The sequence below is a fragment of the Dreissena polymorpha genome, chromosome 15 (genome assembly GCF_020536995.1).
Source record: "Dreissena polymorpha isolate Duluth1 chromosome 15, UMN_Dpol_1.0, whole genome shotgun sequence".
Classification (NCBI taxonomy): domain Eukaryota; kingdom Metazoa; phylum Mollusca; class Bivalvia; order Myida; family Dreissenidae; genus Dreissena; species Dreissena polymorpha.
Window position 1 is genome coordinate 3,773,530 of NC_068369.1, and position 13,143 is coordinate 3,786,672.

At 35.9% G+C, this 13,143-nt stretch overlaps 1 protein-coding gene and 1 long non-coding RNA gene across 36 annotated transcripts in view; both read left to right on the forward strand.

Annotated features, from left to right (window-relative positions):
• LOC127860029 (uncharacterized) overlaps positions 1-13,143 on the forward strand; it is a 326,167-nt gene that overhangs the window by 76,501 nt on the left and 236,523 nt on the right. The gene's annotated exons all lie outside the window — the stretch shown is intronic.
• On the forward strand, positions 807-1,580 carry LOC127860049 (uncharacterized). Its single transcript, XR_008039579.1, has 2 exons — positions 807-1,078; positions 1,389-1,580. It is a non-coding gene; the product is annotated as an uncharacterized LOC127860049 (long non-coding RNA).

The following is a 13,143-nucleotide window of genomic DNA, read 5'->3' on the forward strand; positions in this document are numbered from 1 at the left end:
TGCGAACATAAACTGCTTTTAATTTTTTACTCAGTGATATTGGACTTAAGATGGGTGAACAACTATCCTTTGCCCTTACGCAGCGGGAAATAATGACGTAGTAGATTAAAGTCAATTTACAACCACATTAAACAATGCCGCCTTTTCGGTTTGACCGCGAACGTGAGACAATAGATATAATAACAGGACCCCTGTTAATTGATCGATTTTGACACGTAGCGTAGTCTGCCTATTCGGGTAGGCATTGTCATGGAGACGCTGCAGATATACACAGATTCGAGGTGCAGTTAAGCTTAAGATAAGGTACATGTATTTATGGATTTTGTAAATTCCGGGACATTTGACAGATTTCCGGGACAGCGGGACAAGTTCTTCATTTCCGGGACTGTCCCGGACAATCCGGGACGTATGGCATGCATGATTCTAGTGTCAAATGTCTTGAAATTCTTTCAGCACATGAACTTTTGTGTGATGAAATAGTGTGTATTTACTACAATGTGTAAATCAACAATAAGTTTGTTGCAAAAAAGATTCAAAGTGGGTGGTTAAAGTGATCAACAACTGCCGTTTTTTTTGTGGAATACTGAAGAACAGCTGGAACAGGTTTGTATTTTCATTTCTGCATCTCTTTTTAATTAAATTAATTATGATCATTATCATATTTATGTATTGTCACTGGGAAATGTAACTGGATGAGTAAATGTAATGCAATTTTAAGGAAAAAAACACCATTTGAATTATTATGGCTGTATTTTATGGTTATTGTCATCTTAAAATTTATTTATACCTATTTCTTGTCATTTATGAACAGATTTCTTTTCCCCACATTTAATAAGAACTTTTATATTTTATATTTGAAGGTTAAACCCCAAGGTGAAATTTACATTGATCGGAAGATCCATTGGACAGAATGTGCATCATCGCCTGCCAAAAAAGGGAGCAAAACGGGGACTACCTGATGTATGGACATGTATACCAGGTTTTACCCTGCACGAGCAGGCCAACTTGAGGGGAACAGGAGTGGGAAACCGTGCCCTGTAGCTTGTCCTTGACCAAGAAAAGATGGATTTGTTGAGAGGTAAAACTATATAATAAAGGTTATTGCAATTCAAAGACGTCACTTTTCCGACCAGTCCACACAGCCAAAGGAAACCACATATATTAGTACATTTATTAACAGTATTTTCTATCAAACGTAATTTCTTTAAATTATTTATGAAAAGCGTTAAGTCACATGTGATCACGAGATTATAATTGCAAAAATAAACAAAAAAAAACAACAAGCCAACAAACTTGTTTTGATTTAAATTTATGATATTTATAGCAACTGTTGAACAAGATTACCATAACAGCAATATTGAACACTTACATTATAAAATATCTTTCAGGACCTGATCTCAAATGAGATCATGCACGAGAAGCGCCTCGCAGACCATGACAGTAGTATTCAGACCTGATCAGCTGGTGAAGTGCTCTATAAAGGGTTGTTTATGAATGCATTCTTTGTAAGGAACAGTGTATAACAACAAATATAGTGACAGGGGCTAAGCTGCTAAATATTGTCAGCATGTATGCAGTGAATTTCTTTGGAAATTCAAAACAACCTGTACGTACTGGCTCTCAGAAGGGCATGTTTTAGCGCAATAATGAACAAAAAAGGAAGATCTTAAAAATAAGGTATAGATTTATATAAAATTCATGAATACTGTTCATTTATCATATATTAGGATCCAGAATATGATTGAATTAAATGTGCTGCTTTTGTCCATATTAAAAAGGGATTTGGAATTAATGTAATATATAAAAATCTAGTAAATAAAAGGGAAAACATTTCAGATTAAGGAGGGGAAAACTTTAATATTTTTGAAGTGGAAACCACCTGTATTTGGCTGTTAATCAGTTACCGGTAATCAGAGGGGAGAAAAATCACTGGTATGAGCTTGATATTTTCAATTGTTAATTCCAGACAGGCAATAGCCCGTTTGAATCCTCTCTGTTATGTAGATAAGTAACATTTGTTTTTGTTTTTTAAGGTTTAACATTCTAATAAAAGTGTGTATTTATCTATTGAATTGTACTTTTTGTTTTTTATGTATGTGTTTACACTAACCTTTCATTTAAAGAATGAATGCTGACTTCAAAATGCTGGGATTTTTTTAAAATTTGGTTAATTTTCACTTTCAACACTTCAAAAAGTGTATCATTTGTATGACTGAAAATGCACTCAAGTGTATTAATGCGCTTAAAAAAATTTTTTTTCATACTGTAAGGTGTATTATTTGTATGACCGGGAATGCACTCAAGTGTATTAATGCGCTTTCAAAAATTCACTTTCAATTTTGTAAGGTGCATTATTTGTATCAGTGGAAATGCACTCAAGTGTATGAATGCGCTTACAAAAATTCACTTTGAATACTCAATGAAATGTTTTATTTGTATGTCTGGAAATGCACTCAAGTGTATTAATGCGCTTAAAAAATTCACTTTGAATACTCCATGAAGTGTATTATTTGTATGAGTTAAAATACACTCAAGTGTATTGATGCACTTGAAAGATTACTTTAGTTACTGATAAGTGTATTATTTGTGTGACTGGAAATGCACTCAAGTGTATTAATGCGCTTAAATAATTTGCTTTTAATTCTGTAATGTGTATTATTTGAATGATTGGAAATGCACTCAAGTGTATTAATGCGCTTTAAAAAATTTACTTTGACCATGAAGAGTATTATTTGTATGTCTTAAAATACACTCAAGTGTATAAATGCACTTAAAAATAAACTTAAGCGCACTTATTATCATAATAAACGCACTTAACCCTTTCCTTGACAGGTACGCGTTTCTACGACCCTATCGATTCCCTGTCAAATACGCTTATCTACGCCTGTATCGATTCCCTGTTATCTACGCATTTCTACTACCCTATCTATTACCTGATATATACGCGTTTTTACGCGTCACGATTTAATTTGCTATTTAAATGCTTAAAATGACATTTAAAGTGTAACAGAAATGCATATACACCTGCGTTCATCATTTTTCTAAACTGTCGAGTAAACATCCGGTAATGTTGCTATTTAAAGTTATGATGCAATTGGCGACCAATCAAGACGAGGGTTTACCATTTGACATGCGTAAATCACGTTCCGGGATGTGCGCGCTTCAGGCATTTCGTAATGTCCTAAAATAACTGCTATTCTCGAACCATATTTAATTTGGACATTTTCCGAAAACGTATTAATAACTCGTTAAAAATGTCGCAAAAAAAAAACACGTCCCATAGGGATATAATATCATTTGGGTGTAAATTGATTTCATTCTTATTGTTGTTTGATTCCATTATATCGTAAATGTTTGTTTCCGAGATCATATACGACTATTACATCGATATGTTAAATGGCATGTACACTAAAATGTTTTTACAAACGACACCTGCTTATCTAAAGTTTGTGTTTCGTAATACACAGGATATTGGATTATCGGTGCTTGATTGGGCAATAAAACAAAGACGCAGTCGGCGGTCTTCAATATGCCTTTGAACTGACCAATAATAATTAATAGCGCACATGCTAATCTAACATTTAGGGATAAGAAACACGGGTTCTAGACACTTTGAATAAACATGTTTACCGGACGCAGCAGTAGTCTTCAGATGACATTGGCGCGCGTGCCATGTTACCTCGGCGTTTTGTAATTTGGTACACAAATACACGGGTTTGTTGGCGACTTCTGGGTTATAAAGTTATATGTCGGCGATCAGATAAACTGCAGTATTTGATAATAAACTTGGAATTTTGCAAATAAATACACAAATTGAAGACTTATTGAAGACGCCGACATTGCCGGATTTTGATCGGTAATAAAATGCAAAATGCAAATTAATTATATGAATATTCATGGCACATTATGCAACATCCAATTAAATTGTTACCGGTATCTATAAATGTTTATAAATCATTAGGTGAATTAATGTAATAGAAATACCAAGTATCGTACGAATTTTATAAGAAATAATACAATTTATTTTGAAAATGCATGAAGTTGTTTGAGAAACTCTGTGTTTTTCTATAGTTATTTATAAGAATTTACATGAATTTTGAGGCTTGCAGAATGATTTTATAGAATAAAAAAATCTTCAAGAAAGAAGAATTGTAGTTTGGAAAGTAAGAAAAAAAATTAATATTCCAAAATATAATTATTTGTATTTGATTCAACACACCAACTTCGCAAAGTTTCTATATGAGCTGGAAAGAGATTTGCATTTAAATGCAGTAAAACACACAACGGTCAACTTTGCATGACTATAACTGACCAATAAATTAAGGTATAAACATACAGTTTACACCACAGGAAAGGAAATTTTATTAGCTTAAACTTTCATATTGTGTATTTTTCAATAATATTTCAATTTTTATGAGAATATCAGGTTTAAAAGCAATGAGGGTCATAAAACAGCGTTTTTCCAATAATGCCTGTAAAGATGGGGTACTGATATTGATAAGATGGCTATCAGCCACTGGTCAGCAGACAGCTAGGTCTTGTGGTAACTGGAGAGGCTTATATTGGCTAAATGGCTGTCAAGGAAAGGGTTAAGTGTATTATTTCGTGGAAAAAAATACACTTAAATGTATAAACACACTAGTAAAAAGTGTTTTTTTAACAGAATAAAATGCACTTGTTAAGCAAAAAATACGGTGCCAATAACATGCGCATTAAATGCGCATTTAATGTGCATTTAATGCGCATTAAATGCGCATTTAGTGCTTTTTTTCGAGAAGGGGGGAGCGTAACAGAACGTGGTTGAATCGGGGACATCGTGGGCATCGGGACAGATTTTAAATCAAACTTAAATTTCACCACGATTGCCCCGATTTATTTTCTTCGTAACAAAGCGGCTTTGTCGTGGGAGATCTTAACAGGACGTAACGGAACTTGGTGGAGCGTGGAAGCCAATCGTGTTGATCGCAACAAAGCGCAACAGAACGTGATGCAAATCGTGGGCTCGATCGTAGCAACAAAACGTGATGATTTCGTAAGGAAGCGTAACAGAACGTGGAGTATACCATTTAATCGTTGAGCTCTCCGATTTTTTAGCCTCTGGCTAATCGGGGAGATCGTGGCCAGATGTAAACTTAGCATTACACTATATTATGAATAAATTATGTTATAAAATAGTGCTGACACGTTGCCTTATATTTTTCAAAAGTTACTTCTATTGTTTATAAATTTTTAATGATTTGTCAACAAAAGAAAGTAGTGACTACACCGCAACGCCGATATATCGCGGACTGTTATATGGAGCTGTCCAATATATCGCGCCTTGGCTATGGCTCCCAAAAATCTCACAAGCATGATCACTAAATGACATGTTTTAATCTGAGAATTGGCTAACTTAAGCAAAAAACCGGTCCTAGCTATTATTAACACCCCATATTTCGCGGCTTACTATGGCACGCAGTGAGGCGTGAAAACCAGTCGATTAGTGACAATGTTGTTTACACAAGCTGGGGTTGTTTTTAACACTTAGGAAATATCCGATTAGTGTCATTGCAAAGGTAATAATGGCAGTTTACTGGTATATAAGTCGTTAAATTTCGGTACTGGTCATGAATTTCTTTGTCCTGATAAAAAGTGCGCGAAAATTGGCGTGGATGTATTTATTTGTAAATAAAAATTTAGTAGCTGGTACAACATTGCGATAATTTAATTTCCGTTAAAAGTTTCGTTGTAAATTTCAACAAAAGTACTGCAGTATCTCGCCAATTATGTGGCATTGACATTTTCTCTTAATAAAATATAATTCAAACACACGGTATCGTTACCGTTACCCTAAGGGTAAATTCGAATCTATGCACAATGTATTTTATACGTTTTTTACGGCAAGAATTTTTCATTTTAGCTGATTCGCGAGGGATCGTACATGAAAATAGAAAACATAATTTACATTTTGGTTTTTATGATAAATACACAGATACTTATGTAGTTATAAAAACTTTTATTGTAGAATTGGTTTGCAATTATTACAATATAATTTATATGTAGCAGCGCTGTATATAAAATAAAAACATTGGGGAAATTTGACAACTTAACCGCTATACATTATTTAGTTAGACATTTCTCGAGTTATATCACGCGCCGGATATAGCACACTTGCGATCTTTAGACCCCACCAACTGCGATATATTGGCGTTGCAGTGTATGCAGATTTCAAAATCAGCTGTTAAATTCTATGTTCTTTTAATGAAAATGTAAAAATGTCTTAAGGACTATGGTCACTTGAGCATAGTCAGAAATAATAATTATTATTTTCTCCATGTCTAAAGTATTTTGCTTACCACACTGTAACTCCAATATATGGCAGATGACCGGGTCCAAGTCACAAGACAGAATTATAAACGGATGAATTCGCATTATAACTTCTGAGGTTCATAAATTATTGCAAGGTTGTTTTGTCATAAGCCAATATGCATATACATGCATATAAACCCTGCCATATTGATAACTGTAAACATATGCTTTTCTTACGTGTATATATATTAGATTATCCTATATAATTACTACACCAATTATTAAAAAAATTATGACCATTTATGACGATAAATGTGTTTAAGAATTTCATAAACACAAACATACGCCATTTTTCAGAAGTGTAAAAGGAACAGTGCATTATTGGACAGCGGTTTCATAGGGCACTGTTCAGATTTAATTGTAACAACCAACAGATGAGTGAGTCTAAATTATATTAAATACAATAGGATACAAAGCAATGTTTTATTGTGTCATACTCAGTCATGCAAAAAACAGGGATGTCTTAAAAATTGCGCAAAAATGAAAGTGAATTTCAGTAAACACTTACCCTACGTTTGAATGGACCTATTTGTCTTGATTGCTTATTTTATTTCTCTATGCCTGTTACGTTTTCAATTGAATTTTAGCAGACAATATTTAAATTAATATTGTCTACAAATAATGATTTGAAACATGTATTGTAAAAGTTGTCAAAGCTGTCAATGATTGAAAATATCGATCGCACATACATCTTGTATAAAAATTATGAGAGATTGTAAATCAAGGGCATTTTCCTCCTTGATGTTTTTTTTCTTCAAAATCTCACCACTGAAGACAATTAAAAGTAAATTACATTGGTGTTTGCATTTTTTTGTGGCCGTTTGGTTGGTCTATGTTCAAAAGTTGAACTTCATGTCCTGTGACTGCAAGTAATATTAAATACCCTATTTTACCATGTAAAGCGTGCTCCCATGTATAACGCGCATGCAATTTTTTAAAGCCAAAATGGAGAAAAAAAAGAATTCAAGACCAAAAACCTGAAAATTAGGCCGAAAATAGACGCCATTCTTATATTGCGCAATCATTATTCTGAGTTTTTCGGGCTTTAATTTTTTGTTTTAAAGTAGGGAGCGTTTATACGATCATGAGGATGGGTTGCATAGCACTATTTTTTCAACAATTTTTAAGATTATTCTCTCGAGAACACTGTATATGTCCTTATTGCCGCGCACTGCATGTGTTTTTTCAAGACCCCTAAGCATTAAATTCGAACCTTTTCCTCACATTTGAACAGTGTAACATGTTCATTACCTGCCACTCACAGCATCGTATTACATAGTCTTTTGCAGATTGCAACATCGCAATGTCCAATTTTACGCAAATCGTCCGTGGATCCCATTTTATTTTTCATCGACTTAAATATTTCCCCATTAACCCTTTCCCCGATAGATGCGTATAATCCCGAGTCTATCGATTCCCCGATACATGCGTTTATTACCGTCTCTATCGATTACCGCATACATGCGAATTTGTCCGTGTCTATCCATTACCCGATAATCCCGTATATTCCCAATGTCCATTTTCAAATGCAAATTCTGATTTATATTGACGACAAAAGTGCTCAAGAAAACTCATATACACAAACATCGGACATTTTTCTAAAGTATCAAATGAATTTCGGCATATGTTTCTATTTAAAGATTTGATGAAATAGGTGTCCAATCGGGACAAGGGTATTCAAACACGTGTAAATAACTTAATGTCGTGTCATGTCTTTGTTTGGACAAAAAGCGCGCGAAAATAGGCTTGTGTGTATTTATTCATGTACACAAAAACTGCGTAGCGCAGACAACATTGTAAAAGCTTCGTAGTAAATTTCCATTTGAGAATTGGGGTATCTCGCAAATGATTTTGACATTTTCCTGAATTAAATAAAAGAAATAAACGCTGTATCATTTTCATATTTAAGTTCCTTCAATATTGCATAATTATTGTACTGTATCTGATTGCATGCAAAGTGCCGTGTACAGTTCATGAATATTCTTTTACAACGACCAATTAACAGCGTTATCTATATTTAGATTTTATGCAACATGTACAAGTCATTTTCTGGAAATTGGGAGAAAGTAAAAGTGATTTTTCGAAAATAAACCAACGTTTTTTTCCATTTAATTTGTCATAATTATTTATATTTTATGTTGTCTGTGTATGTTTGTTTGGTTCTCATTTATTTTATGAAAATAAATATCGTAATGATAAATGTTTAAAGCAAGTCCCGTTTCCGAGATCATTTACGAGAATTACTTCGATATATTTACTGACATATAAAATCATGGTTTTGACAGACGACACGTTGGTAAAGTTGGTGTTTTTGTAATACACAGGATATTGGATTATCGCTGCTTGATTGAGCAATAAAACAAAGACGCAGTCAGCGGTTTTCAGTAGGCCTTTTGTACTGACCAACATAATAATTAATAATGCGCGTGCTTATCTAACATTTAGGGATAAAACACACGGGATACTAGACACTTTGGGCTTGTTTGAGCCATAAAATGCAATCCCGGTGTTTTTTTCAGTAGCACACGTGTCCAGAAACTAACGAGTTCGGGTAATAAAGCACAGAGATTATGATCTGAAAACTGCATGGAGTCTGAAATGAAACAAAAAGCCGACAAATCAAAAGATTAATCGCCTAATGTTTCAGTATACAATTCAATATTTTAAGGTGGGGTTCTCACTGCATTTTCTGTTGCATTCGCATACGCTTTTATTACTTGTTATATCCTCTTATTATTATTTAGAATACAGACTTAACATTTATATGGTTGGAAGGAGAATTTATTTCTCTACAATATTTACGTTGACACAAATGATGTGAAATGCAAGGAACTAAGTGAAAATTAAGCCTAAACAAGACAGGTGTAACAGTTGGGAATTTTTCCATTATTTTCCCAATAACCCTATTGAGATGGTGTAGTCAGGCTTATCAGCTGTATATGGAGTCACTGTTATCAGAACAGCAGGACTGGTATTGGCCTGGAGTGGCAGATCAGATAAGAAGTCTATCAGGGAAAGGGTTAAGAGATGCTCCCCATTAAATCCAGTTTGACCCGGTATTTCGCGCCTTCACTGCGTCTAGTTGATAAGTATTTATAGTGAGACAAACAATAAACCCGAACACTCAATTCCATACAGTTAACGTTATCGGCGTAAAGCCATTAGACAAATATCATTTGTTTGTCTCTATTGAAAGAAAATAAAATGAGTCTATATCTCTATTGTTGGTTTGTAACCTACTTAGTTTACTCGCACAGTAGCATATACATGCAGAGATTGGAAAATCATTGATAAATGTATACATCATTTCAATGCTTAGGGCAGAGTAATTTTAGCAAATCGGAAATTAATTAACGTAAAAAACTTGCTAAATTAACTGTTAAACTCCACCTCCGTTCTCTGCAAAAGGTTCGAAGGCGGAGCTTTGCACATGCTATTATTTAATTGAACGATTGCCATTGAGGAACAAACACACGATTGGTTCGGCATGTTGATTGCTAGACAAAGGAAGCCAATTTTGTCGGCGAGAAACTTGTCTCTTTATTGCTTCAGACAGGAAGCGGCTTTGATGACGTCAAACTGTCAATTCACATAGAGTGCAAATTTTCGGAATTGCTAACATTAAACATTGGATTAAATTATCAAAAAAAAGCAAAGGGGAAGTCGAGAAATATGATTAAAATAATTAGCGTCAGTTCAAATAAGACGTTTTGTGTTTAAATCAACGAGTTTTCGTGACAACAAAAACGTTAACAAACAATACCGTGACGACGCGGGGATTATTATACCTCAATTTTTTTAATGAACAATCAATGAAGAAGTGTGAAAACACCAACAAAGACATTTTTTCATCTTTTTATCTTTGTCAAAACTGTTACTACCCCGTTCATTCCTACCCTTTCCCGCTATTTGTTGTTTAGCAATTTAGCAACCAGGAAAGCGTTGTGTCAATGTATTACGCGCACTGAATTTTTATTTTGAAATTTGAAGGTAAAAAACTGCGCGCTATGCATGGTAAAATACAGTAGTTTCAGAGATCGAACAACTTCATTGCCTTCAGCGCTTTGATCTTTATTAATGTAGATTCCTGGTTTTTGTTCTCTTAAGCTTTATGTGATAATAATAATTTCCATAAGAAATGTTTCAAGAAATATTTGGTGGTTGATAACATGTTGTATGTTGCTACACTGTAACTCCAATATAACACACTCCATTATAACGCTGTGTCCAATATAACGCTGGGGGTGCTTAAATCCCATTTTTAGCTCTGCGTTTTCGGAGAAAACCCAAGGTATTGTCATAGCCAGCTCGTCGTCCGCCGTAGGTGTAGTGCTAAATCCTTAACCAGGGGTTTTTCAGCACTGTCTGCGCCCCCGGAAAACGGAGTCACTCCCAAAGCAAATGGACCCGATCCCAAACGGAAATATTATTTTTTTATTTTTTTTAAGAATGAAGTGTCTTATAACATGTGTGACTAACCAGTGTTTGTTTTGGTCAAAAATATCTTCAATAAGGTTTTGAATGTACACTGAAAAACAAAACTGCAGTACTTTAATAAATGTTGAACATGCCCAATATTGCATCTGTTTATATAATGAAGACAAAATAACAAACAAAAACAAATTTATTTGTTAAACCACTGAACTATTTAAGCATGATAAATTCACAATTTTTTCCCAATTAAATGAGCTGTTTCATCGAAGCAAAAATTCCCAAAATGACCAATTTTGTCGATAAAAAATTCCCAATTTGGTCAGACTCCTTTTCCCAAACAAGGCAGAAAGCCCCCTGTTAACATTGGCTCTCAATCAAATGGCTTCCACCTACAACTTTGAAACTTCATTTGTAGATGCACCTTGATGAGTTCTACACGCTACACCCATTTTTAGGTCACTAGGTTAAAGGGCATGGTCACTGTGACCTCTAAAATAAAAAAAATAAAAAAATTCTGACAAGCTTTCATTTATTCAAAAACTATACCCGTAGCCGAGCGTGGCACCCGTTATGCGGTGCTCTTGTTTATCCAACCTTCCATTTCTTTGTCAAATCCATGTTATGCAACTTCATGAATTTTCAGAAAATTCAAAGATGGCATCAATCACACCTTGATTGCTTTATTCAACCATCTGTTTAACTGATTTTAATCGCTTTGATGTTAAACAACACCGATAGCAAATTGGTGTTAATCTGTTTTGTATTGTCAATAAAGGTGTGAACAACTCGCCTGTAAGTGTTTATTACATGTATGCCTTATCAGAGTGCATCATGTTTGGTGCGCTAATTTCAATACCGTATTTTACCACCTATAGCGCGCTACCATGTATAACGCGCATGCGATTTTTTAAAGCCAAAATGGGGAAAAAAAAGAATTCAAGACCAAAAAGCCTGAAAATTGGGCCGAAAATGGCCGCCATTTTTATATTGTGCAGTCATTTAATCGGAGTTTTTCGGGAGCTTAATTTTGTGTTTTAAAGAAGGGAGCGTTTAAACGATCTGGAGCATGGGTTGCATAGCACTATGTTTTCGACAATTTTAAAGATTATTCTCTCGAGAATATGGTGGCCCTAAAAAGGGCCGTTGTCATCGTGATGGGCTAGGCGTTGTCTATAGTGGTCGTCCGTCGATGTCTGATGCGTCAAAACCTTCGAAATCTTCATCATCGGTGTCGTTGTCGCTGTCGAAAAACTTCCTCATGTCATCGTCGGTCATCCCGGTTGGCGTTGCCTCGTAATAGTCTTCTGTGGTGTCCTCGTCCTCTTCCGCAGGGGTGTCTGAAGTCTTCTTTGCCAGGTCTTCCCAGATAGCGTCGTCCTCGGTCCCGTCGAGATTGTTTGAGATGCAGCATTTCTTAAATGCCTTGACAATGATGTTGGGGTCAAGTTCGTGCCAAGCATCAACGATCCACTGGCATATGTCCTCTAATTCTGGTTTCCTCATGCGCCCCTTAGCAGTGAAGGAGTGGTCACCCTCGCTGTACCACTGGTTCCAGCGTCTCTGCAGCAAGACCTTCATCGGTTTGTTAATCGACACATCAAGAGGCTGCAGGACGCTGGTCAAGCCACCAGGGATGATCGTCAGGGTGGTCATGTATTCCTCTTTAAGGAGGCGCAGCAAAGCCGGGGAGCGAAAACACCGGGATTGCATTTTATGGCTCAAACAAGCCCATCTAGAACAAGAAGGCTGCGTTTCGAAAAACCACCTGGTCGTCTACCCCAGACGGTCTTAACCCAATCATTGACCAGGTGGTCATCCATCCATCCCTTTGCCTGCGTTCTGACTACTATCCCGGCCGGAAACTTGACGCCCTTTGGCAGTGTTTTTCTCTTAAAAACAACAAACGGGGGGAGCTTTCCACCATCTGCTGTACATGCCAGCATGACGGTGAACCTGTTCTTTTCGTTCCCCGTTGTGTTTATAGATACGGTTTTGCCACCTTTCGTCGCAATGGTGGTGTTGGCTGGCATGTCAAATGTCAGAGGCGTCTGATCGGCGTTTCCAATCTGCGAGACATCAAACTCATATTTGACTCTTTGTTTGATGACGAATCTCTGGAATTCAAGCAACTTTTCTTTGTAGTCGCTTGGCAGCTTCTGAGCAATGTGGGTCCGTCTTCGAATGGACAGGTTATGTCTCTTTAGGAAAGCATAAGCCCAACGAGCTGACCCTTTGAAATCTTTGGCTTCAAGGAGACAGGCCAGTCGTCGACCCTCCATTCTAAGCTCAACAGTTGATACGGCTATGCCCCTGTCGCGTCGCTTTTCTACCCAGGAGAGCAGCTGCTTCTCGATTTCCGGG